Here is a 27,528-nt window from a genome sequence, read left to right as displayed (position 1 = left end):
TGAAAAGTGGCGCGTAACAAATTTCTTCCATGAAGGACTGATATCTTTTATGCACCAATTTGTCGAGGCAATGTGCAATGGAGAATTCCTGAATAAAGATGTTGATAAAGTGTGGGATTACCTTGATAAACTTGCTGAAACCACACAATCATGGGACATCTCCCTAAGAACGAGCATCACGTCTAAGCCTACTCAATCAAAGGAGAGAAGTGAAATATATCTTTTGAAAGAGGAAGATAATATCAACGCTAAAGTGGCCAGTCTTACAAAGAAACTCGAGGATATGGAATTTAGGAAGGATAAGGATAAGTAAGCTGTCTGTAGTATTTGTGCTTGTAACATTCATACAATTGAAAATTGCCCAACAATACCTGCGTTTCAAGAAATATTGAATAAGCAATCAAATGCTGTAAACATCTACCAAGGGACTCACTTCGAACACATACAACTCCAGCTGGAGAAATCATCCAAATTTCAGTTGGAGGAATGGACACTCTGTTACACCTCAAGGAATCCCTAATCAATTCTTAAATCTAGGGAAACCTTAAGAGGAATTGGTTCAAAATCCTCAATAGCTCATTCAGCAAAGTACTCTTCAAACCTTACAATAACTCACAAAGGCTATACAAAAGATAGACTCACGCGTTACGGTTATAGAGAAAGGGATGCTTCCAGCTCAACATATCCCTAATCCTAAACCGCAATACGGAGTTAGTGAACCAAGCTCTTCAAATCCAATGGAACAAGCTAAGTCTATCACCACTCTTAGGAGTGGGAAGATAATTGACAAATCTATTCCGGTAAGTGCTGAGAAGCCTAAGGACCCGGATGTAGATGAGGCTGATAAACCTAGCAATGCTCCACATGAGGTAGAACCGGAACTTTAAAGCAAATCGATTGCTCCATTTTCCCAATGGTTGATAGCACCAAAACCTCTCTCTAACTCTCAGGATATTCTAGAGGTGCTTAAGCAAGTGAAGGTCAACATTCCTCTACTGGATGCCGTAAAACAGAATTTCTGAAAGAGTTATATACGACCAAAAGATGGCAAAATATTCAAAAGAAAATCTTCTTAACAAAAAAAGTGAGTGCCATCCTAAAGCAAGATGTGCCACAGAAGTACAAAGATCCTGGTGGCCCAACCATCACCTGTGTAATTAAGAATTACTGGATTGAGCATGCACTTCTTGACTTAGGAGCAAGCGTAAATCTGATCCCATACTCGATCTACAAACAACTGGGTCTAGATGAATTAAAACTCACCCAGACCACATTATAATTAGCCGATCACTCAGTTCGTGTGCCGAGAGGGATAATTGAGGATGTGTTGGTCCAGGTTGACAAATTCTACTATCCAGTAGATTTTATTATCCTGGATACTCAACCCATCGTGGATATGAGCACTCAAATTCTTGTCATCCTTAGTTGCCTATTCCTTACTACATCAAATGCAATCATTAATTGTAGGAATGGAGTCATGAATTTGCCTTTTGGGAATATGATATTAGAGCTTAATATCTTTTTCAATATGAGCAAAGAGGCAGAGGATGATGATGATGCCCACGATGTTAACTTGATTGATTCTTTTGTGGAAGATAGAACTCTGATGACCTTATCCTTTGACCCTCTAGGGACGTGCTTGGCCCACTCCCATAATTTAGATGATGATATGATTAGGGAGATGGGTGTCATGCTTAATACTGTGCCGGTACTTGAAGTTAACTGGTGGAGCCCATAATTTGAAGAATTAACCCAAACGGATATAGTGCTTCTACCGTCTAACCTCGAGGCACCGAAGCTTGACTTAAAACCTTTGCCCTCTTATTTAAAATATGTCTATTTAGGTCAAGATGAGACGTACCTGGTAGTGATTTCTTCCCACCTTGAGCGAGAACAAAAGAATATGCTTATTTCTACTCTCATTGAGCACAAATGAGCCTTTGGATGGTCGATTGCGGACCTCAAGAGAATTGACCCTTTGATTTGTACTCACCGCATTTATCTAGAGGATAATGCAAAGATCTCCCCGCAACCACAACGTAGATTAAATCCAAACGTGAAGGAAGTGGTCAAGGCCGATGTTCTTAAGCTATTGGATGTGGGTATCATATACCCTATAACTGATAGCCAATGGGTGAGTCCAACTCCGGTGGTTCCTAAGAAGTCCGGAATCACCATCGTATCCAATGCTGACAATGAACTCGTGTCTACTAGAGTTATTACTGGTTGGAGAATGTGCATTGACTACAGAAAATTGAATACCATCAGAAGGAAGGACCACTTTCCTTTGCCCTTTATTAATCAAATCTTAGAAAGGCTAGCTGGTCAATCCTATTATTGTTTCCTTGACGGGTATTCGGGCTACAACCAGATAGAGATAGCCCCTAAAGATCAAGAAAAGACCACATTCACATGTCCCTTTGGCACCTTTGCTTACCGAATGATGCTATTTGAACTATGTAATGCCCCCGCCACTTTTTAGCGATGTATGATGAGTATTTTTTCTGACATGGTGGGGCAATATTTAGAGGTCTTCATGGATGACTTCTCTATCTTTGGTCCATCCTTCAGTGATTGTTTGGAGAATCTTAAATGTGTGCTGAAACGATGTGAGGAAAAGAATTTGATACTAAATTGGGAGAGGTGTCATTTCATGGTTCGTAACAGGATTGTCCTTAGACATATCATCTCGTCCAAAGGAATTGAGGTAGATAAGGCTAAGATTGATCTTATCTTTAATTTACCTCCACCCAAAAACATACAAGACGTGCAATCCTTTTTAGTACACGCCGAATTTTACAAGAGATTTATAAAGAACTTTAGTTACATCTCTCGTCCTTTATGTAATCTACTTCAGAATGATGTACCATACGAGTGGACTGAGCAGTGTCAGGAAGCTTTTTTTAAGCTTAAGGGCATGTTAACCACTGCACCTATCATGCAGCCACCTGACTGGAGCATTCCTTTTGAAATTATGTGTGATGCGTCTGATTATGCTCTTGGGGCAGTATTAGGCCAGAGAAAAGAGAAAAAGCCCTATGTTATACACTACGCAAGTAGAACTCTAAATCCTACCCAAGTGAATTACTCAACTACGGAGAAGGAACTCTTAGTTGTAGTATTCGCTTTGGACAAATTTAGGTCTTACTTGATCGGATCCAAGATCATCATCTACACTGATTATGCGGCGCTCAATTATCTTCTTTCTAAGAATCTCTACACTGATGATTGGATGGATCCATCTTATTCGCCGAGGTACGCAAATTTAAACTGATTATGTGACTAAACTTCTTTATAAGTCTTGCTTGATAATATGGATCCTCTTACTCCAAGAACTTGATTTGGAAATAAAAGATAAGAATGGAGTATAGAACGTAGTGACTGACCATCTTTCCCGCCATGACATATTTGATTCCCTTGAGACGATGAATATAAATGACATGTTTCGTTATGAACAACTATTTAAAGTCTCCCATTCACCTTGGTTTGTGAATATTGCTAATTATCTTACCACAGGTTTCATGCCAATACATTGAACTGCATAAGATAAGAAGAAATTTTTTGTCGAGGTACGCAAATTCTTTTAGGATGATTCGTATTTGTTTAAATATTGCCCAGACCAAATCTTAAGGAGATGTGTGTCAGATAATGAACACCAAAGTGTCATCTCCTTCTCTCATTCTCAGGCCTGTGGTAGTCACTTTTCTGTAAAAAGACCACGACTAAAATTCTGCAGTACGGCTTTTACTGGCTCACTATGTTCAAGGACACTCATGAGTTTTGTAAAGCTTGTGAGCGTTGTCAGAAATTGAGAGTATTGTCCCGTCGAAATATAATGCCTTTGAACCCCATTCTGATTATTGAATCATTTGATTACTGGGGCATCGATTTCATGAGACCATTCCCTCAATCTTTTAAAAATTTGTATATTTTGCTAACGGTAGACTATATCACTAAATGGGTCGAAGCGATCTCGTGCCGGAACAATGATCATTAAACGGTCATTAAGTTTTTAAAAGAGAACATCCTTTCCTGGTTCAGAATGCCTCGGGTCAATATTAGTGATGGAGGTTCACATTTCTGTAATAGGTCATTTGCGAACTTAATAAAGAAATAGACATCTCCCACAAAATGAGCACTCCATACCACCCACAAACAAGTGGAAAAGTCGAAATTTTCAATAGGGAAATTAAATATATTTTAGAAAAAATGGTTAACCCTGACTGTAAGGACTGGTCAATCCAATTAACCGATGCTTTATGGGCTTATCGTACTACATTTAAGACCTCTATTAGAATGTCTCACTTTAGACTTGTCTATGGGAAGGCTTGTCACTTGCCTGTGGAGTTGGAACATAGGGCCTACTAGGCGATTAAAAATCTGAACTTCAATTTAGACAACGCTGGCTCACTGCGCAAACTTAAGTTGAATGAACTATAAGAAATCTGGAATGATGCATATGAGAAGTCGAGAATTTACAAGGACAAGATGAAGGTGTTTCATGACCAACACATTCTTCGGAAATCATTCACACTAGGTCAGAAAGTCCTTTTGTATAATTATCGGTTACACCTTTTTTCAGGTAAACTCTGATCTCGTTGGACCGACCCTTTCACTATTACTAATATTTATCCTTATGGGGTTATCAAGATTCAGAATCCAAACAATGGCAATGAATTCAAAGTAAATGGACATCTTTTAAAGCCATTTGTTGAAAAATTAGATTCAGAGGACATGTCAATACTTTTGATTGACCCTGTTTACCAAGATTGACCTCCTAGTCTGACAGAGGTATAGGTAGATTTATTTGCTTTCATATGATTTAGGATTAGGATAATTTGCTTTCCGTTGTTTAGGATAGTTTGCTTTCCACTGTTTAGGATAGTTTGTTTTCTGTTAGTTTAATTCTTGTGCTAACCCATCTTCACACTGAGACTATTTGAAAAGCCTCAAAATTCCTACTTTAGGTATTCCTTTCCATCACTTCCCTTCTCTTTTCATTGCCTCTTTTGCGTTATATGCATATTTCTTTTACATTGAGGACAATGTAGATTTTTTGGTTGGGGATAGGGGATTAGGTGAACTAATTAGTGTTTTCTCATTTTTGAGTAAAATTTTTAAATATTTTCAATGTTTCAAGTTGAAATCTGTTTGGGAAGCGATGAATTGTGTACTTAAGAATGCGTTGGGTATAATAAAAATAGAGATTGAATTTTGGATTGTTGGAGTTTGATAAACTAAGTAATTTATCACTTAAGTTCTTGCGCTCAATTGATTAAAAGATAGTTTGAATATCATATTAATCTAAATTACAAGACACATTCAATTTATCTTCTGTAAGACATGCTGGAAATTCTGATTGTTAGTATGTGAATCATTGATAGATGGTGAGAATCAAGTCTGGAGAATTTTATTCACCTTAAAAGAAGAAAAGAACCAGTGAAAAAACAGGAGATCGACAAAGAGGTCATGAAAAAAATAAAAAGAATGTAAAAATAAAAAGAATAAATAAAAATTGACCGTCGATATAAAATCAAAGACTGGAAAAAGAAGGAAAAGGGGATAAGTTCAGAATCAGTACTTGAAATTCAAACTGATCTTTAAGTAATAAGTATGACTAACATGATGAACTAATAGTATTCATACAAGAAGTAAGTTAATTTTCACTGAGCACATTGAAAAACTTGATATGCAAATTATGCTCGATTTAATGGACAAAGAATTTACTTGATTGGTTGCTTATATGGTTTGGCTCTAAGTTTTCAAAACTCCACTTTCGTATCTTAATTCCACCCATTCATACTTAGGTATACAAAAGATTGTTTTCCTAGAGAGGTTTTGGACATTAAGCATTGAGATTTATTTTATGCATACTTTACTCGGGACTAGCAAAATGCTGGTTGGGGATTGTGTTGAGGGTCAAATATTGCATATTATCCCCCAATTTTATCTTGGTTTTATGAACATGATAATGCTTCTATTTTACTCATATTTATATTGCAAGGTGAATTTAAGAGCTTGAATTGAAAATGGTGTTAAAAGCATGGATTTGATGCTCAAGAATCACCTAGGCAAATGATGGATCTTATGAGACAAAGATTGAAGAATTTACATGCTAAAGATCTAAGAAAATCAAGTGAGGGATGAAGAGAATCAAATATTTGAAGTGAATAAAAGAAATCCTAAAGTCGTCTTAAAAAGGCATATTCTGAAACTCTGGGTTATTTTGTGAAATTGCGCAGAGTGAAGTTTATTTTGGAAAACTGCGCATAGTGAAGTAATTTTAGCAAATTGCATAAATTTGAGGCGGTTTCTAGAGTTTTCTAACTAAGTGTGAAAGTTGGAGTTCCACAACTATAAATAAGACTCTCTAGGAAGTTCCTAAGCATCTTCGAGGGTTTAAAGAGTGGAGCAAAAGGGTGGAGAAGCTGTCACCAAGAGTTTTTCTTCTTCCTCCTTAGTTGTTTTTATGTTTTCTAAGGAGACTTTAATTGTACATATTCTGAAAAGAACTAAAACCAGAATTAGAAAAAGTTCTAAATCTAAATATGGAATAAAAGAGAGTAATTGTGAAGGATTTATCAAATATCAAAAGTGAACTAGAGCGCCAAGGATTCACTTGCAGTGATCAGGGAGCCCTCTTACTTAATTCAAGTACCATAATTGGAATTAAAGTCCTATCTTATCAAATTGGAAGATATAATGATTAAGATCAAATATGAACTTTTCCTAACTTAATTCTCAATAGAGGAGAACTGTGATAATTGGAAGGGATTCCATCACCAAACCATGCCCATGAGACGATGGCTAACAAAAGGATTTGCCAATCCCATAATCTCAAAATGAGGAAAAAAAATATTCAAAGCTATTGCAGATCTTCTGTAATTTGAATCATAGTAAACAATTAAAAACTGAAAATATTCCTTAAATATCAAATTAAAATCAAAGAAGGTTTAACATAAACATGAATCAAAGCAAGAGAAACATTTGATCACGCTATAAGCTTCACCTCTTAACTCTAGCTAAGAGGTTTAGCCAACCATAGACATGATTGGATCAAAGTCTCTTAAGAAAAACATGAAAGCAACTAAGGAAAAAGAAGAAAAACCCTTGGCGACGACTTCTCCACCCTTTTACTTCACTTCTTAAACCCTTTAAGATATTTAGGAATATCATAGGGAGTCTTATTTATAGTTGTGGAACTCCAACTTTCGCACCTAGTTGGAAAACTCTAGAAATCGGCTAAAATAGACTTCACTCTGCGCAATTTACTAGAATATACTTCACTCTGCACAATTTTACGGAATGACCCACAGTTTCAGAATATATTTTTTTAGGACAATTTAAGGAATATGTTTGTTTTCAGGACAATTTTAGGATTCCTTTTCTTCACTTCAAATATTTGATTCTATTCATTCCTCACTTAATTTTCTTGGATCCTTGGCATGTGAATTCTTCAATCTTGGTCTCTTAAGATCCATCCCTTGCCTTGGTAATTCTTGAGCATCAAATCCGTGCTTTTAGCACCCTTTTCAATTCAAGCTCTTAAATTCACTTTGCAACACAAACATGAGTAAAATAGAACATTAAGCACTATTATGTTCATAAAACTAAGATAAAATTGGGGGATAATATACAATATTTGACCCTCAACACAATCCTCAACCAGCATTTTGCTAGTCCCGAGTAAAGTATGCGTGAAATAAATCTCAATGCTTAATGTCCAAAACTTCTCTAGGAAAACAGTCTTTTGTACACTCAAGTATGAATGAGTAGAATTAAGATACAAAATGGGAGTTTTGAAAACTTAGACTTGAACCACACAAGCAACCAATCAAGTAAATTCTTTATCCATTAAATCGATTTGCATATCAAGTTTTTTCAATGTGCTCATTGAAAATTAACTTACTTCCTGTACGGATACTATTAGTTCATCATGTTAGCTATACTCATCACTTCAAGATCAGTTTGAAACTCAAGTACTGATTACGAACTTATCCTCTTTTCCTTCTTTTTTTAGTCTTTGATTTTATAATGACGGTTAATTTTTTTATTCATTCTTTTTATTTTTGCATTCTTTTCCATATTTTTCATATATTTTTTATTTTTTTATGACCTCTTTGTCAATCTCCTTTTTTTTTTATTTAAACTGGTTCTTTTCTTTTTTTAAGGTAGATAAAATTTTCCAGATTCGATTCTCACCATCTATCAATGATTCACATACTAACAATCAGAATCTCTAGCATGTCTTACAGAAGACAAATTAAATGTGTCTTGTGATTTAGATTAACATGATATTCAAATTATCTTTTAATCAATTAAGCGCAAGAACTTAGGTGATAGATTATTTAGTTGATCAAAGTATAACAATCCAAAATTCAATCTCTATTTTTATCATACCCAACGCATTCTTAAGTACACAATTTATCGCTTCCCATACATATTTCAACTTGAAACATTGAAAATTTTCGATTTTTTAACTCAAAACTGAGAAAACATTGGTTAGTTCACCTAATCTCCCATCCTCAATCGAAAAATCTACATTGTTCTCGATTTGAAAGAAATAAACATGTAATGCAAAAGAAGCAATGAAAAGAGAAGGGAAGTGATGGAAAAGTGATACCTGAAAAAGGAATTTTGAGGCTTTTCGAATAGTTTCAGTGTGAAGATAAGTTAGCACAAGAATTAAACTAATAGAAAGCAAACTATCCTAAATAGCGGAAAGCAAACTATCCTAATCCTAAATCATATGAAAGCAAATAAATCTACCTATATCTCCGTTAGACTAGGAGGTCAATCTTAGTAAACGGGATCAATCAAAGGTATTGACATGTCCTCTGAATCAAATAAGAACAGAGCTTGCAACACAAATATGACTAAAATAGAATATTATGTATTATCATATTCATAAAATCAATATATAAACGAGGGATAATATGCAATATTTGACCCTCAACACTGGGCCAGCTCAAACTTGGCTCGAACTCATTTTCGAGCTCAAAAATCAGCTCGACTCGGCTTGAACTCAGCTTTAAACCGAGGCGAATCGAGTGGAGAGTTAGCTCTGTTCGTGTACACCTCTAATCAACGAGGGCTAAAAAAAGAAATAGGGAAAAAAAAAATTACGTCCTCACGTGATTCACGGATTTCGAAAGACTTAACCGCCAGCTTCATTTTATGAATGCCTATTTATCCATTATAAACCATTTATAGACTAGCCAAACACTGAATGATTAAAAAGCTACGAGGAATGTATGTAAACAGGCATCCAAATGACCCCTGAATGGAATGTATGTAAACAGGCATCCAAACGACCCCTGAATGAAACGGCATTTCTCCGTTCCTCGATCACCAAATCCTTTCCCGCTCAAAAATCCATCGGTTTTCCTCGATCGCGAGTAATCGATTACGCTTCCAAATCCCAATCCATTCAAATCACCATCTTCCCCACCTCAAAACCAGAAATCTCATGCGCATTTCGACCAAAATCCTGTAAACCCCAACCCCCAAGCCTTTATTGATTTGGCTTTCCGCTTTCTGACGCTCTATCTATCCCTCTTCTGCTCAAATTGCTCCTGTTTTGCTGTCTTCCCAGTTCGAATTCTGACTTCGTTCGTTCCAGACCGGTCCAAAAGCAGTATTGTGATAAAATTTCCATTTTTCTCGAGCTTGATATGGTAAACCCTAACTCCACCATTTTCTTGAGAAATTAGGCTTTTTTTTTTTTTTTAAAAAAAGTGGTTGATGGGCGGAAATGCGAAAGTGTTGCGATCACATTATCTTTTCAGTTTGGATTATATAAATGGAGATTTTGAGTGATCATGACGTGGCAATGCAATCTTCATTTTGGTAAGGTTTCGACTGTTGGTTTGAGTCGAAAATGCCATTGCAGGCTTGTAGCAACCGGGTAGTGGATCCAAACTGTCCATACTATCTGCAGCTCAATCTTGAAAAACACACCAATTGGATGATCCTAGCCATCTAGTCAATGGCCTTCAAATAATCAAATGAAAGGTGAAAATGGAAATGGTTGATTGCCAAACTTCACCATGAAAAAGAAATGGGTAGGATCATTTCAACCTTTCATTGTCAGACCAGAATCCTCTACAATGCCTGTTTCATGCAGTGTGTAAAACGCCCAAGCTCTTTGGCATCGGCTGCGTTGTATATAGAAGTGTACATGAGTCGAACCGAGTCGAGCTTGGCACAGCTCGACTCGGCTCGGCCACTAGCTGACCCCAGCTCGAACTCGGCTCGGTCCTCGAGCCTGACTGGCCAGCTCAGCTCGGTTCGGTCAGCTGTTCAGGCCAGTTCGAGCCAAGTTGAGCCTGTGCGGCATTTTCACAAACACATGGAGTGCGCTTTCAATTTCTTATTGTATGTAAAACAACAACAGTTGTTTACAAGTATTTCATCCAACACCTTGTAGGCAACATCAAAATCAAGAAAGAAGGGTATTTGTTTCATATACATGCCTTCCTTGCCACCAGCCAACACTTTGTTGAGTCATTTCATCAAACACTTGGTGAGCAACATCAATATCAAAGTAACCGAGTCACCGAACTGGTTCGATCCGAGTTTGATTTGAGCTGGGTTTGATCCGAGTCGAGTTGAGCTGGGGCCAGCTCGAACTCGGCTCGAACTCATTTTTGAGCTCAAAAAATAGCTCGAACTCAGCTTCCAACTGAGACGAATCGAGCTTTTTCGAGTCAAGTCGAGCAAGCTAACCGAGCTAACTTGGTTCGTGTACAGCCCTAGTTGTGTATATGAAATCCACCCCATCTATCAGGGCGCTCTTTGCTGGGACCCGGGGCAAAAAATCAGCGAGATAAAACAACTTAGGTGAGCCACACCACAGGGAACAATGAGGATGGGATGCCAATCATAGGTTTGTTTGAGGGGCCACCTTAGCTTCTATCTTTCATCAAACCCATTCATGAGGTTTGATCACGAGGATGAAGGGAAGATAAAAAAAATTAGCTTGATGCAAAACTCAGGTGGGCCTTAATGTGTGAACGTAGAGGTTTTATATTGTTCCAGTTGGTGTGGCCCATTTGAGTTTATTTTATACATACACACACGCACGCACGCGCGTGCACACACACACACACACAGAGTAATGGTCTCCTGTGTATTGTACCATAGGAGAACTTTATGTGCTTGAGGCTACCTACTTGGATTGGGTGGGCTGGGGTTAGGCTCTACCGTGATGCGTTTGTAAAATCCACTCGGCCCATTAGGTTCTTGATGTCAATTTGGCTGTAGGGTGAAAAGACTAGGTGGATTCGTGATTCATGTGGGCCACACCAAGGGAACCAGCGGGTGATGGGAGGCCTACCGTTGAATTTTTTTAGGGTCTATTGTGATGTTTATGTGAAATCGACTCCAACCATTAGCTTCCTCATAACAATACTTGTATAGGAGCCAAACTTGAGGACCGCATGTGATTTATGTGGGCCACAACAAGTGAAACAATTTGGAAGGTGGGGGTCCCTTGCATTGTTGTGCTCATATGACGCACCTGAATTATGGATGCAGGTGATTTTTTAGCTCTATGGCTAAATTTTCGTCATGCGCCTTGTGGTCAGAATAAATTTCACATATACACCATGGTGGAGCTCGCCTTAGCCCTCCCTCCTTGGTTTGCCTGCTCGACTCTTGGACATTGGCATGCACACTCACCCGCCAGTAGTGACCTCACAACTGGTTGGTGCTGGAAGTGTTGTGGGCCCCACCATGATGTGTGTGTTTTATCCATTTTGGCCATCCATTTTGCTAGATCAATTTATGCATGAGCCCAAAAAATAAGGTAGAGCCAAAATCTTAGGTGGACCACACCACATGAAACAATGGTGATTGAACGCTCACCATTAAAATTTTCCTGGGGGCCACAGAAGTTTTGGATAAAGCCGATATTTGTGTTTTCCCTTCATCGCGGTATGTATGACCTAATTGTGGATGTTTGATCCTAGGTGGATCGTGCTCAGGTTCTTGACTGATGTTTGAACGTGATAGAAATGGTTATATTTTGACTAGAGTCACTACTAGCCAATTAATCTGATTCTATAGTTGGCTAGACCCTGTAGAAACGTTAGGATAGAGAATCCAAAGATTCCCTGTCCTAAAGACTGAATATTCTGAGTAAGGGACCACAATTATAGAGAGGGAAGGGATTAGGCATCTGCTTTGCTTGTATAAACGTATGGTCTCTACTTCACAAGATCTCACGAATTATTGGGGATTAGGATTAGTTCTTGCGCACTAATGATACAAGGTATGTGCAATGCCGTGTTGGATGCAAGGCCTATGACAAATTGTAGCCTAGGCTGGATAAATCTGCCTTGACTTTCTCACTTAACAAAGCGATAACCAACCGGTCCAAGTTTCTGATGGACAAGATCCGATTAACTTGGCGAGTCGTAGAGCATATGCTTGAACTAATCGGGTGCTGAGTGTTATGTATGCAATGTAATTATGTATGTAAAGATGTGTCTGTGATGCAGTGTTAAATGCAACCTATGACAAGCAGCGGTTTCAGCTAGATAAATCTGCCTTGACTCTTCTACTTGCTAAAGCGTAAACTAATCGACCAAAATTTTTGATGGGAAGGATCTGATTATATCAACAAGCCGTAGAGCATACGCTCATAATCGATTAGGTGCATGATGCTATGTGGTGTAATGCCATGGGTTGGATAAGTAGGGGGGTGGAGAAGGGAATATATGTTGTATGATGCTTGTGTAAGATGGCTGAAGTTGATTGAAAGTTGGACAATAGAATGGACAGTGGTGTCGCAAGGATTAGATCGACTGATTTGGATTGAGGCTTTGGTTGCTCAGGCGGCTAAGGCTTTGGGTTAAACCGGGTTGACCTGGGCTGGACTCTTTCCTATTGCTCTTTCCTCTTCTTAGTGGAGGGATGGAATGGCTAAGGAAGGGGTTTCTACTTGAATGGAGAAGGCTTGGATTTTTTGGGATGATTAAAATAAGAGGGGGATGAGGCAATTTATAGCCCCCAAGCATGGTTTTCTTGTGATTATTGGCAAGTGCAGGGCTAAAAAGGGTTTGGATGGCCTGGATTTGAGATTGCCATGTGACAAGATCTCAATGGTAAGATTAAATGGCATGGATTGTAATTTTGGTGCAAGGGAGGGGCACCAAAGTCTTTTCAGTTCTCCTACATGATTATACCTTTCAAAAGAGAGGCTCCACTTGTGTTGCTTCTTCCTGCTAATGCAGAGGAGTTGCCGCTAGAGCCACATGAAGCTCCCTGCTTTGGCAAGTGAGCTTCCATACATGTGTGGAGGCTTTGCTTCCTTTAGTGCTTGGTTTCTAGTGTTTTGGATTTTTTAAAAGACTTTGGATATATGGGCTGGGATAAGGGTTGGCTTAAGGCTTGATTTGACTAGGCGAGTTGACTCAACAGGTTGACCTGGCGAGTTAACTAGGTTTGGCTAGGCTGAGTTTAGCTGGGCTTCGATTAGGTTCTTAGGGTTAGGGTTTAGGATTGGCCATGAGGGAGATCGTAGTCATGGCGGTCGTAATCTTCGTAGTCGTGGTAGACGAGGACAAGGACGTGATGGTTCCCACATTTGTTAGCACTGCGATGGAACCAATCACATTGTTGATTATTGCTGGCAACTCTATGGTCGTCCTACGTGTGCCGCTGCTTCTGTTGCTTCCACAGTTGTTCCTGAGGGACAGTCTTCCACCCTAGCAGATGAGTGGTTCTCTTCAAGGGAGTCTCTCATCATTTCTCGGGTTGCATGTAATGCCTTGATGCGGCTTCATGTTCGTGATATTCTCGAGCCTTCTTATGCAGCTTCGGCCCAGTTAAGTACTGCTCTTCTCGCATCATCATCTCCTACCCTCTAGGTCATAGACTCTGGAGTATCTTCCTATATGATTGGTAAGTCACAACTCTTTTCCTCTTATTCTCCTTCTCCCCACACTCAATATGTCACAGTCGTAGATGGAATCCAAAATCCCATCTTTGGGATTAGTTCTATCTCTTAATGAGGACATCCAAGCACCATACCAGAGGAGGGTTGAGCCAATCTCCTTATGGCTAGATGACCATTATGTGGGGCCCACTTGGCCCAATTCACATTCTTAGCTATGTTGAAGACTCCACACTAGGAAGATGCACGTGGGTTGTGTATTCGAGCTTGATGGACAGATTGGACCGTTGGATCGAGTGGACACGATGATCGGACCGTTGGATCATCATTATCAGACATCTTGATTGTGAACCCCCTTGGGCCATGAAATAGTTTAGTTGTTTAGATTGTTTACATGCTTCATTATTTTTATATAACTTATATTTGTGTTGAGATTAAGGAGTTAGGAACAACTTTTAATTTATTAAGCGTCTTTATATTGAGAATCTTATCTGAGAGCGTCTTTTTATAAAAGGTCTTTTCTGATACTATAAAAGAGAAAGATAGGTGTGTGAAGCCCTAATGCCATTATTATGGGGGAAAAAAAGCTGTGTTTTCTCTTCTTCACGTGATTTGAAGACTACTCCATGTGATTTGGAGCTTGGGTGTGGTGTGATTCCATTCCTTATTTAACGGAGGTACGAGGCTTCCATCTATCATTTTCTCTCTTCCGTTCTATCTAAAAGATGTATTTTTCAAAAAAAAAAACTTCATCTCTCTTCTTCCCTTCCTATCCAAGACCATCCAAATCATCTTTTTCTTCAACATTTCATCATCCAACTTCAACCCCAACCAAAATCAACCATTGAGGACCCAAAAACCCAAGCCAATGACCTACACGTGTAAGCCCCTAGGCTGACCGTATGGACAACTGCTCAATCTTTTAATTTCCCCTTACTTCCCCCATCAAAACGCCTTGATTCCCCATCCATAACCCTACCCTAAACCCTAAACCCTAGATCCCCAATTTCCTATTTTCCCCAATTTCTAAAAACCCTAATTCCAAAATTCTCATTTCTTATGAACTCTAATTTTTCAAATTTCATATTTTCCCCTTCCTAATCCTAATCATAAAACTTACAAGTCTGTCCCTTGAGTGTAAAACGTGCCTATGCTAAATTGGAAGTTTTATCCTTCAATCGGGCCTAGTTTTAATTGATATATGTGATTTCTTAGCATGTGGGCATATGATTTAGGTTCAATCAGATTTTATTTCCTATTGCTTACTCTTAATTACTTAGTGGGTTAGTATATTTTGTTAATTGAATTACTTTATGAACTCTTTCATAATATTCACGTTGCATGCTAGCATTAAATTATGTCCTGCATCATCTCCCTTTCTCCTTCTTTGCCTCCGTCCTCAATCTTGCATGTGCCTCATTTTCCATTAAACCTATTGTTTGTTAGCTCTCTTACTAAATCATTGAATTGTTCCATTACCTTCTTACCTTCTCATTGTTTGTTCTATGACCTACAGACGAAGAGAGTGATTGGTGGGGGGCATGAGCGATGAGATGTTTATCTTCTCACTGATACACTTGTTGTTGCTTCTCAAGATCAAGAGTCCATGACACGGTGGCACTGCCGCTTAGGCCACCCATCATTAGCTAGATTGAGACTTTTGTTTCCCTCCTTATCTGTCACGAAACCATTATGTTGTCATATTTGTGAATTGTCTAAATATCATCGTGCCACGTTTCCACCTAGCGCTTATGGAAATTTTGTCACATTTACTGATGATTATTCACGCATGACTTGGGTTTATCTTTTGAAATCTAAAAGTGAAGTATTTGATGTGTTTAAAGTGTTTTATCATGAAGTGTGCACTCGGTTTTAATGTTCCATCAAAACTCTCCATTATGATATATATATATATATATATATATATATATATATATATATATATATATATATATATATATATTACATGTCCACCGCTTTTATGTCCTTTTTGAATGAGCATGGTATTTATGGTATTTTGTCTCGGACGTCGTGTGCTTGCACACCTTAACAAAATGGTATCGCAGAATGAAAAAATTGTCATCTTCTTGAAGTTGCTCGCACTCCTCTATGGTATGCACCTACCTAAACATTTTTGGGGTGATGCTCTTCTAACTTCTACCTTTCTTATTAATCATATACTCTCACGTATCACGTCTTATAAATCTTTATTTACTATATAGTATCCTTATGATAATCTCTTTCCTCTACTACCTAAAGTTTTTTGTTGCACATGCTTTGTTTAAATTTTGGATGAAAATAATGATAAACTTAGCCCCAGGGCAATTAAAAATGTTATGACCCCTTTACTCATAAGAAATATGTCTCTACCGATGTAACCTTTTTTGAGGATGTTTTTTTTTTCCAGTTCCAAGTCGATCCCTCAGTGATCTTCTTGCGAGTCAGGGGGAGCATGACTCTTAGCCTCTTCCTCTTTCCACTAGTGACTATGGGAAAACTCCTCTCCCCTCCATTTAGCATCCTGCTGGTGATTTGGGTGACCCTAAGCCTCTTCGGGTGTATCATCGTCTAGATAAATCTTCACATGCTCAGCCATCCAACCTTCCACTCACTTTAGATGTTGGCTCAGGTGACTCTCCTACTTCGACTCTGGATCTCCCCATTGCCTTGCGCAAAAGGTCGCGATCTTGTACTTAGCACCCCATTAGTAATTTTGTTTCATATGATCATCTTTCACCGTTCCTTCAGTCATTTGCAGCTTCCCTTTCATCACAGACTATTCCTCGGTTGCTCTCACATGCACTTCAAAGTCCTGACTGGACGAAGGTGATGATAGTAGAAATGTTTGCTCTTGAGAAGAATCATACATGGGAGCCTGTGCCACTTCTTTCAGGGCATAAACCTATTGGATGTCGATGGGTTTACATGATCAAGTTCCTTTCAGATGGCTCCATTGATCGTTATAAAGCTCGTCTTGTTGTTAGGGGCTACACGCAGACTCATGGTGTGGATTACTTCGAGACATTCTCTACGGCTAAGCTTAATTCTATTCGTGTTGTGATCTTCTTGGCTGTCAATTTATTATGACCCTTGTTTCAACTTGATGTTAAGAATGCATTTCTCCATGGGGACCTTGTAGAGGAAGTTTACATGCATCAACCTCCTGGCTTTTTTGCTTCCCACAACCTTGCGCTTGTATGTCAATTGAAGAAGGCTCTTTATGGACTCAAACAATCCCCACGTGCATGGTTCGAAAATTTTAGTCAAGCTCTTCTGGAGATCGGCTTTGTTCATAGTCATGCTGATCATTCCATCTTTATATGTCGTCGATCGACTGGCATCATGGTTCTTATTGTGTATGTGGATAATATTGTTGTCTGGTAGTTATTTGGGAGGTCAAAGAATTTTTGAAGACCAAGTTTGAGATCAATGATCTTAGTCCTCTTCCCTACTTCTTAGGAATTAAAGTTGGTCACTCTTCATCCGAGGTGGTCTTGTCACAACGAAAATATGCGATTGATCTCCTCGTAGAGACCGGCATATTAGGATGCAAACCTGTTACCACCCCCATGGATACTTCACATAAGCTTCATCCAGATGATGGTGCCTTCCTTTCTCATCTCGGGATGTACTGACAACTTGTAGGCCGGCTCATTTACTTGACTAATACTCGCCTGAATCTCTCTTATGCGGTGGGCATTATTAGCCAATTCATGCAAGCTCCTCGTTCTTCACATCTCAAGACTGTATACCGCATACTTCGGTATCTAAAATTAGCCCTGGGTCTTGGCCATTGTCTAGGTAGTACTTATGATCGCCGCTCTATATCTGGCTTATGTACCTTCTTGGGTGTCAATCTTATCACTTTGAAGAACAAGAAGCAACCGGTTGTTGCTTAGTCATCGGTTGAAGCATAATATTGTGCTATGGCTCATGCGACGTATGAGCTCGTGTGGCTTCACACCCTTCTCGAAGAACTTGGCTATCCTTCTTCGGCTTCTATTCCTTTTCATTGCGACAACCAAGTGGCCATCCATATTAATCGTAACTCGGTTTTCCACGAGCCCACCAAGCATATTGAGGTAGATTGTCACTTTTCGGGAGAAAGTTGCCTCTAAGGAAATCATCACCCCCTTTGTTTAATTCGAGGATCAACTTGCTGATGTTCTTATAAAGTCTATGAGTCGAGATGCTCTTCATTGTGTTGGTGACAAGTTGGGCATGATCAATATCTATGCTCCAACTTGAGAGGGAGTCTAGAGAGTGTTAGTGGTTAGTGGCTCTTTTAATGTAAGTGCATATGCATGTGCGCTCTTTCATCTTCTCTTGCAGTGTACTATATGCTCTATTCTAATAAAACATTGTGTTAGGGCATGTTGGCTAATACACAATATTTCCCCAAACTCTCTTCTTTCCTCTTCTTCTCACTCACACTTCTCCTCTTTTCTCCACACCATAATCATCAAATCACTTTCTACCAAGCGTAAAGGTCAATCCTCAACTCCTCAGACTCATTATCATCATTAAGTTGCCAGACTCTTGAAATCATATTCCACCAGCTAGGACAATTGGATAAATAAAAGATGTGCATGGACCGGAATCATCTGTTGCACTTGTTTTACCCAATGCATAAAACACCCAAACTGTGTGGTCCAATATATTATATATGTGAATCCACTCCAACCATCAGGTGGGAACCATTGTTCGAACCATACATACAAAAGACCAACCAAATAAATTTTATACACATACACACACATACATATTGTAGACACCTCACCTAAATCACGAGATACTACTCCTGAACCGTGTGACTATACCCTGATAAAACCACACCTAGGACCCTTAATCACCATTGGATCTCTGACAATATTAAGAGGTAAAATCCCTAGCTCGTCACAGATGAAATTACTAGACCCAATCAAGAGATTTCCGACCCTTAACCCCTCAATCAGAACTAATGATTGACACCTACCAGAATTTGTAACCTAAGCAATATTCACCCATCCATCAAAGGAAACTGGCCCGAAAAGAGACAATGAAACCTAAACTTCTCTCCAAAGGCAATAAACAGCTTAGACCGCCTAATTACAATCCCCGTGGACCTAGATCTAGCCAAGATAATAGACTAGGAAAAGAAGAAAATGCTACAGAATAACACTGGATCAAAAAGAGAAGCCTGGCAGGCCGTCGACTTGCTACATGCCGACGACCACTTGGCACCCTTTTTACCAACCCTGGATATGGATCCGCCCGTTGCAGATCTTATAACGATGGTGAGCCGACGGTTTCACCCTATAAATTCAACCATAGTAGTCGATGAGGGAGGGGGGGATCGGAGGAAGAGGAGAACGTAGGGAAGCATATTGGGGCTTAGAATAAGCTAATGAAACAAGCCAGGCAGAGGGTCTCTCATCCTTCCAGGACGCTCGAAAAGTCCCATTCCAATGCCGAAGTCGTACCCAACTCAGTGAAATCAGCCTTAAAAAGTCAGCCCATCAAAGGAAGACAGTTGAATCAGGATTGGGGTCAGAATTAATGACGTCTGACCATCCCCTTTGAGTAAAAAGGGTGTCCGATTTCCCTTTTTCTTTCTCACATCTCAATCAAAGCTCGAGGAGCACTTCATTCCACACATCCCTAGCATATTATCACTTGTCATTCACATTCTTATTTGCTCTAACTCTATGCGTCTTTTTATTTATGTGGTTCGCCTGCTCGGGTCGCTTGACTTTGTAAAGCAGGGCTAGGACTTTCTCTATTTTTCGCCTACCCAATTCTCTTAAAGGACTACGCGAAGCATGGCTAGTTACCTAACACAGCCGCAAAATTAAATTCCCTTGAATGACATTTATCTCATAAAGTAAAGACCGCACAATGAGCGGGTAGAAGATGGTCCTTAACCCCTTCCTTTTCTGTAACTGAGACCCTTACCCAGACCTTATGGTCACAGGCCAACCATTGGAGTCATTCAGATCGGGATTTTACGATCCCCGATTAAGCTTCAAAGGCATTGCAGAACCAAGGAAATAAGGGATAGCCATGGTGATCCGACGGTGGACACTTGTCATTTTTCTTTGCTGCCTTCAAAAGCATTGCAGAACCAAGGAAACAAGGGGTAGCCAAATCATATAATAAATACCTCGTAACATACCAAAAGTGGCAAGCACGCGAGTTGCCTCCCTCTCTCCTCACAACGGACTGTCGGGGTGTGTGTGTGTGTGCCCGCGCGCGCGCTCGCGTACACACACACACACATATACATATAACATATAACACACACACACACATATAGAGAGAGAGACTATAGAGTGTTGGACTCCTATAAACTAGACCACACACATACATATATACATATAGAGAGAAGGTGTTGGTCTCCTGCAAACGAGACCGCAGGAGACCTTAAGTACAGTCTTGAGCAGTTGACGGCTTAAGTGGGCCCCATCATGATGTTTATGTAAAATACACCCCAAACATCAGGTGCATATCCCATGTTAGGCCCAAGGCCCAAAAATTGGCCCTATTCGTTATTCAAGCGGGCCACACCAAGGGAAACAATTTGGAGGGTAAGCGTCGCTTGTACAATTTCCAATTGTGTGGTCCACTTGAATCACCGATAGAGCTGATTTTTCATCCCTAGACCTAAAATTGGAGTCATTGGCCTGCTGTTTGGAGTGGATTTGGAAAATACATGATGGGGGGGGGGGTCCACTCCAAATACATCATCGTTTACATTGGAAGCCTTTACATGGAGATAGTTTGTACAATGAGGTGGCCACACCATTTATCATGGTGCTAACTGCTAAGACTATGGGGCCCGTCGTGATGTATGTGTTTTATCCACGCTGTCCATGTGTTTCTCCAACTGATTTTAGGGCACGAGGCCAATGTTGAAGCATTTCCAAAGCTCAAGTGGACCACACCATAGAAAACAGTGGTGATAATGACGTCTACCATTGAAACCATCCTACGGTGCACAGTGATGTTTATTTGTCATCCAAAGTGTTCATTAGGTCACACAGATTTGGATGAATGGAAAACACAAATATCAGCTTGATCCAAAACTTCTATGGCCCCCAAGAAGTTTTCAATGGTATGTGTTCAATTTCTATTGTTTTCTATGTTGTGGTCCACTTGAGATCTGGAAATGATTCAATTTTGGGTTCATACCCTAAAATGAGCTGGAGAAATGTATGGACGGCGTGGATAAAACACATACATCACAATGGGCCCCATAGAGTCTTCACACCACGTTAAGGGGCTAACCGCCTTACTACACAATTCTGGTTCACGTAGAAGTCTTTTACCTAAATTGTAGGTAACAAGTTATATAGTTGGCATGGGCCCCACCATCATGTATTTACAAAACCCACTCTAACAAGTCAATGATCCAATTTAAACCTACGGATGAAAAACCAGCCCCACCCATGATTTAGATGGACCACACGATTGGAAACAGTGTACAGACAACATTCACCCTCCAAATTGTTTCCCTTACTATGGCCCACTCGAATTACGAATAGGGCTGATTTTGGGCCTTAGGCCCAACATGTGATGATGCACTTGATGGTCAGGGTGGATTTCACATAAACATCGCGATGGAGCCCACCTCCACAGGCCAAGCGTCCAGATCGCAAATAAACATTTACGGTTGGGTGCACAAGAGACCATTGCGCTACACACACATATATGTATATGTATATGTATGTATGTATATATGGGCCATTGGTCTCCTGCGCACCATACCGCAAGAGACCTTTGTGCGCACCCGACTAAGGTACTTGGACAGGGTGGGTTGAAAGTGGGCCCTACCATGGTGCATTCGTGAAATCTAATCTAGCCATTAAGTCGGTAATGCAAATTTAGCTGTAAAACTAAAAGAACATGTGAGTTTGTGATTCAGGTGAGCCACACCAAGGGAAACAAGGGCAGAGGAAGATGCCAACCATTGAAATTTTATAGGGCCTGCCATGATGTTTATATGAAATCCACTCCAACCATTAGTTGCCTCATAACAATACATGCATGGGGACCAAACTTTAGGCCCGTATATGATTTATATGGGCCACACCAAGTTAAACAATTTTGATGGAGGGCATCTCTGACACTATTTCCACTCATATGGCCCACCTAAATTATGAATGTGGGTGATTTTTTAGAAGTATGGATTAATTATTGGTAGACACTGCACATAAACATCAAGGTGGGGCCACCCCTATTTGCCCACTGACAGGATTTGTAGGACGTGGATTGCACAAGGTGTATCGTTGCGCTAACGGTGGGTGTAACGGTGCCCATTGTTACCAATACGGTTACGGGCCATATCGCCGTAACGGCCAATACACCCCCTTTAACGGTTAGATTATTATTATTATTATTATTATTATTTATTTATTTATTTTTTTTGTTCTAAAAAAATATCCATTAAATCCAGAAATTTCTAAATATTTCAAATATGCATTCATTTATAATTTTGAACATGTTTATGGTGGTTTAACGGTCCACTCTTTAGCGAGAAAGTTGTATTGGGTGGTTTGATTAATTTGTGAACCTAACAGCCTGGAATTGACTACAAAACCCATACATTTAATTTTCTAACTATCTAATACCAATGATTGATATATTAGAATGAATTTAATATCAAAATATTTCACATGTGTAAGTGTTTTCTATTATTTTCCATCATTTACTCTACAATCCTACATTACATACATATCCTTGAGGAGTATGAGGTGAGGACATTTATATGTTATACTATCATTAACACACAATATTCAACCATTAAAACAGAAAAATATTTGAAACAAATATTTTTCCTAATTTTTAAAAATTGACCGAAAATAGTTCGAAAATTAAAAAAATACAAACGAAATAGAAATCAGTTGCATAATCTGTAAATTGCACATTTGTATGTTCTAATTTGAATAACGCATCATATTCAACCATAACAACAAAGATTCAAAAAATGTATAAATACTTATTTTTTAAGATTTTTCGAAAAATGGCCCACAGTGCTTCGATTCAACAAAATTGTTGAAATAACTTGTTTTGATCATCAAATTCAAGCGAAGGGTTGTTGGAATTTACAGTAGAATAATTTCGGAAAGAATTTGAAAGAAAAAAGTGCCAATTTTTTTAAAAAATCGTATCTTAAAAATACAAAAAAAAAAAAAAACTAGTCGTTTATGACCATTACGCCCTAACCATTATGGGGCAGCAACAATTGTTATGGGGCATAACGACCGTTATGGCCCCCGTAACGGCCAATCCGAGCCAAAAACTAGGGGGTGGTCGTTTTGGCCCCTGTATCGTGTAACAGACTCGACTGTTGCCGTTATGTATCATCCGTTACGGCTGATATGTAACCGATTTGGTACTCCTTGGGATTGCATGCTGACGTTGCTAGTAGGGACCTTGATGTTGGTATGCAAGGGCATTTTCACACCAGGCTTGAGTGGGGTGGCCTGTGGGATGCAAGGGCACGCTCGGGGTGGGCGGGTAGCTCGGGTGAGGCGGAACCCATATGATGTGGGGCCCACATGGGGGGTTCAACCGAGGACTTGACCCATGGGATGTGGGGCCTAGGCTATAAGATAAAGGGATTGATTTGACGCACTCTATTAGTTCGACCTTTTAGAGCAAGTGGTTAGTTGTCATGCATTAAAGTGGTATCAGAGCGGGAGGTCTCGTGTTCGAGACTCCTCATCGGGGGTGATTAATGCAGGGGCATTTTCACATCGGGCTCAAGTGGGGGGCACACTGGGGTGGGCAGCCCGTGTGAGGCGAGTGGCTCGTGTAAAGCGGAACCCATGTGATGTGGAGCCCACAAGGGGGGTTCGGCTGAGAACTTAACCCATGGGATGTGGGGCCTAGGCTGTGAGGTAAAAGGATTGATTCACCACGCTCTATCAGTTCGAGCTTTTAGAGCAAGTGGTTAGTTGTCCTGCGTCAATTGGTCAGTGCTCGTGGGTCCCACAATGATGTATGTGTTTTATCCAAGTTGTCCATCCATTTTTCTAACTCATTTTATGGCATGATTTAAAAAATGTGGCTGATTCGAATCTTAGGCGGACCACACCATAGGAAATAGTTTGATTGAACGCCCACCATTAAAAACTTCCTAAGGTCCATTGTAATGTTTATTTGCCATCCAACTTGTTGATTAGTGTAGACACCCCACCCCAGGCCGACAAGCTGATTAAGTTGGACCAAGTCATTCCATAAAACCCTAACCAAACCTAATCTAAAACCTAACCCGAAACCAAACCTAATCTACCACGACCACCATAAGTAAAAGTGCGTCCTGAACTAAGGATGGTGCCCGAAGGCCAAGAAGAAGAGAAGGCTGATTGTTAGCAAAATACGCAGAACGCTCTGGTGGCATACGTGAATGGGGAGGGAGAGTGGAGACAGTAGTACGTTGATACATGGTATAGACTGTCGTCAATGGGGGAAGAGGATCCTGCACAACAACCTTGTCCCGAACATTAAGATAATCGGAGTTCAACCTAGTTAAGAACTACATAATGCGAGTATCATCCCGCTTAAGGTGTTCTGCAACGGTAACGGTAGCCGTAACGACCACCACCATTACCTTTACGATACGGGGCATAACAGCTGTTACGGCCTCGTAACAGCCGTTACGGTCTTTCTTTTTTATTTTTTTATTTATTGAATAAACCCCCGAAAACCTGTATCTGTCCCATAATGTTGATTAAAAAGTATGAAAAGCCTCTATATGTCCTGTAATAGGCCATTACGGGGCTATTATGGCATTTATAGGGGATGTAACGTGCCGTTAACAGCAATTACGGGTCATTTTTTTCCATAACGGCTGTTATGGCCATTACAACCCCATAACGTGTAATAGTTACCACCGTTACCTTTACGTAACGGCCTTTATGGCCCCGTAACGGTACACCATGATCCCGCTGCTTATAGGCATGTTCATGATCGTCTTTACATTTGGAAGGAAGAGGATGATACAGGTCCAACTCATCCCACATGCCCCGAAGTGTCGAATAGTAATCTTTTAATGATATTGAGTTTGTTGGAACCGACTGATTTCTTGAATAAGCTGGAATACCTGTGAAAAATTCTGAGACTCCAAGAACATATCATAGAGTGTATCCCAAATGTCTTTAGCCGGGGATAAAAACATCACTGAGTGGCTAACCGAAGAATCCATACTATTTAACAACCATTCAATAACTTGATAGCTCTCCTTTGTCCAAGACTTGTAGGTAACATCTGTAGAGCCTGCATGATCATCCAAAATATATGACAGCTTCTCACGGGCTCCCAAGAACACTTTTACAGATTGCGCCCCATTGAAGATAGTTGTCACTATTCAACATAATGGAGGTAATCTGCAAGGGGTTGGATTCAAGAGAGCCTATGCCAAGAGATGAGGGCCCTTTGTCGTCCATATGAGACTCTAAGTAAGAAGGACTGATTCAAACAGCTCTTTCTCACTCAATCGTTCAAGAGAATGAGAGATAAATCCCAAACAATCAATATCCTCCAAAATAACAACAAATCCAGTCAGATCTGACTCAAACGAGTGAAAAACAGCCTAGCCGCACATCCATTTGGGGTTAAAACCTACTCAAACATGAATCATATCTAAAAAATCCCCCATGATTAGCTTAGGGAGAAGATTTCGGTTCATATTGAGCAAAAAAACTAAAGAAGTTCATGTTGAGCAAAAAAACTAAAGAAAAACTTACCGATTTGAGGCAGATCAAAGAAAATCTGATTAAGGATCCGGTTTTTTAATTTCTCTATTTCGGCCAAAATACTATGAAAGAAGGTCAAACAAATTCTAAAAAAATCATGACAAATCTTCTAAAATCAAGATCTATTAAACCCCTAAACTTTTAGCTCAAATGGGGTCCATGCGTCCTTACAATGCTAACGTCAGCCGTATGGCTACTGACGTCAGCAAGGTGACGTGACGCTTCTCAACTTTTTAGATGCGGAATGCCTTGATCTATGCTCTAATACCAAGTAGAAGGTAATTTGATGATTATGGTGTGGACAAAAGAGGAGTGAGAGAGAAGAAGTGGAAAGAAGAGAGTTTGGGGAAATATTGTGTGTTAGCCAACATGCCATAACACACAATGTTTTATTAGAATAGAGCATATAGTATACTGTAAGAGAAGAGGAAAGATTGCACGTGCACATGCACTTACATTAAAAGAGCCACTAACTACTAACACTCTCTAGACGCTTTTACCCTACATAATACGGATACCTCATTTATCCAATAGTTGGGTGGCAACTTATTGTTTGGCTTGCTGCCTTTGTATTTAAGCACCTCCCTGCTTGCATTGTGGTCAAGGATATGGTGATTGGAATCTTCTACAATGCTTGTTTTATGCAGCATGTAAAACACACAAGCTCTTTGGAGCCCACCACGTTGTATGTGCAAAATCCACTCTGCCCATTTGGTGCACTCTTTGTTGGGCCCTGGGGCAAAAAATCAGCTAGATAAACAACTCAATTGGGCCAGACCACAAGGAACAATGGGGACGGGACCCTAACCATAGGTTTGTGTGTGGGGTCACCGTGGTGTGTATCTTTCATCAAACCTGCTATCAGATTTGTTCACTAGAATGAAGGGAAGATGCAAAATTTGGCCCGATCCAAACTCAAGCAAGCCACAATGCATGAACGTAGAGGTTTTAGGTGCAATTTTACATTGTTCCAATCTCTGTGTCCCATTTGGGTTTACATCAGGCTGATCTTTTGTATGCATGGTTAACATAATGATTAACACGTGATGGACATAATGGATTTCACGTATACAACATAGTGGGCCCCAAAGGGCTTGTGTGTTTTACATGCTGTGTAAAACAGGTGTTGTAGACTATTCCTAACCAATGTTCTGTATTGCATTACGTATCGCATCCTTGGGATACAGATACATATTGGTTATTGCACGGGATATATCGTTTGTATTGGGGAATTTATTGCACTTTTTAGGAAACATGAGGAAAATGGTTGAATTTTTCAATGAAACTTCATGGATTGTTAGAAAAGACCTTAATACACACTTTTAAATCATAACATCTAAAAAACGAAGTGCACATAATATGTTTACTTTGTATTGGGTCCTAAGCTATGCACTGTCTGACCGAACTAATACAACTATATTCAAATTGAATGCATAACATTTAAATTGTATGTGATGAACATTTCATCAAACACTCCTAAATTCTTTGAGATTAGTCTCAATTGACAGCTGGTTGAAGGGAAATAAAAATAAATAAATAATATCTTAATAAATTTTTTTATTAAAAATGATTTTTATTTTCCAAAAATTGACAAGGACTTAACAAATCAGTAGATCAGCCCTCATGCAAGCTTGATTTCATGTTTGGCGTGCAACATTGCAAGCAATTTGGGAGAAATTGGGTAAATTTCGAATTTTCCCCAATTTCCCCTAAATCGGACCACCTACACTCGAATTTCAAAATTAAAATGTATGTGATGATCATTTCATCAGATACTCCTAAATACTTCAAAATTAATCTCAATTGATAGCTAGTTGAAGGAAATTTTAGAAGAAAAATGGAGAACATGAAGAACCAATGGATATCGAAATCAAAGCTCCAACTCCATGA

General features: G+C 39.6%; 1 protein-coding gene across 11 annotated transcripts in view; it reads left to right on the top strand.

Moving 5' to 3' along the window:
- Positions 1-9,285: 9,285 nt before the first annotated feature.
- The window catches only part of LOC131242960 (synaptotagmin-2-like), a 47,575-nt gene continuing 29,332 nt past the window's right edge, over positions 9,286-27,528 (top strand). For 8 of the 11 annotated variants that reach the window (XM_058241972.1, XM_058241967.1, XM_058241969.1 and 5 more), the window contains exon 1: positions 9,286-9,677. The gene's annotated coding sequence lies outside the window, so the exon portion shown is untranslated. Of the gene's footprint in view, positions 9,678-15,490; positions 15,515-27,528 lie in introns of those variants that run through there. The other 3 variants (XM_058241964.1, XM_058241965.1, XM_058241963.1) reach the window with 2 other exon arrangements.

Source organism: Magnolia sinica, chromosome 4, assembly GCF_029962835.1.
Source record: "Magnolia sinica isolate HGM2019 chromosome 4, MsV1, whole genome shotgun sequence".
In the NCBI taxonomy this organism is placed as follows: domain Eukaryota; kingdom Viridiplantae; phylum Streptophyta; class Magnoliopsida; order Magnoliales; family Magnoliaceae; genus Magnolia; species Magnolia sinica.
This window is presented reverse-complemented; position numbering and strand designations above follow the sequence as displayed.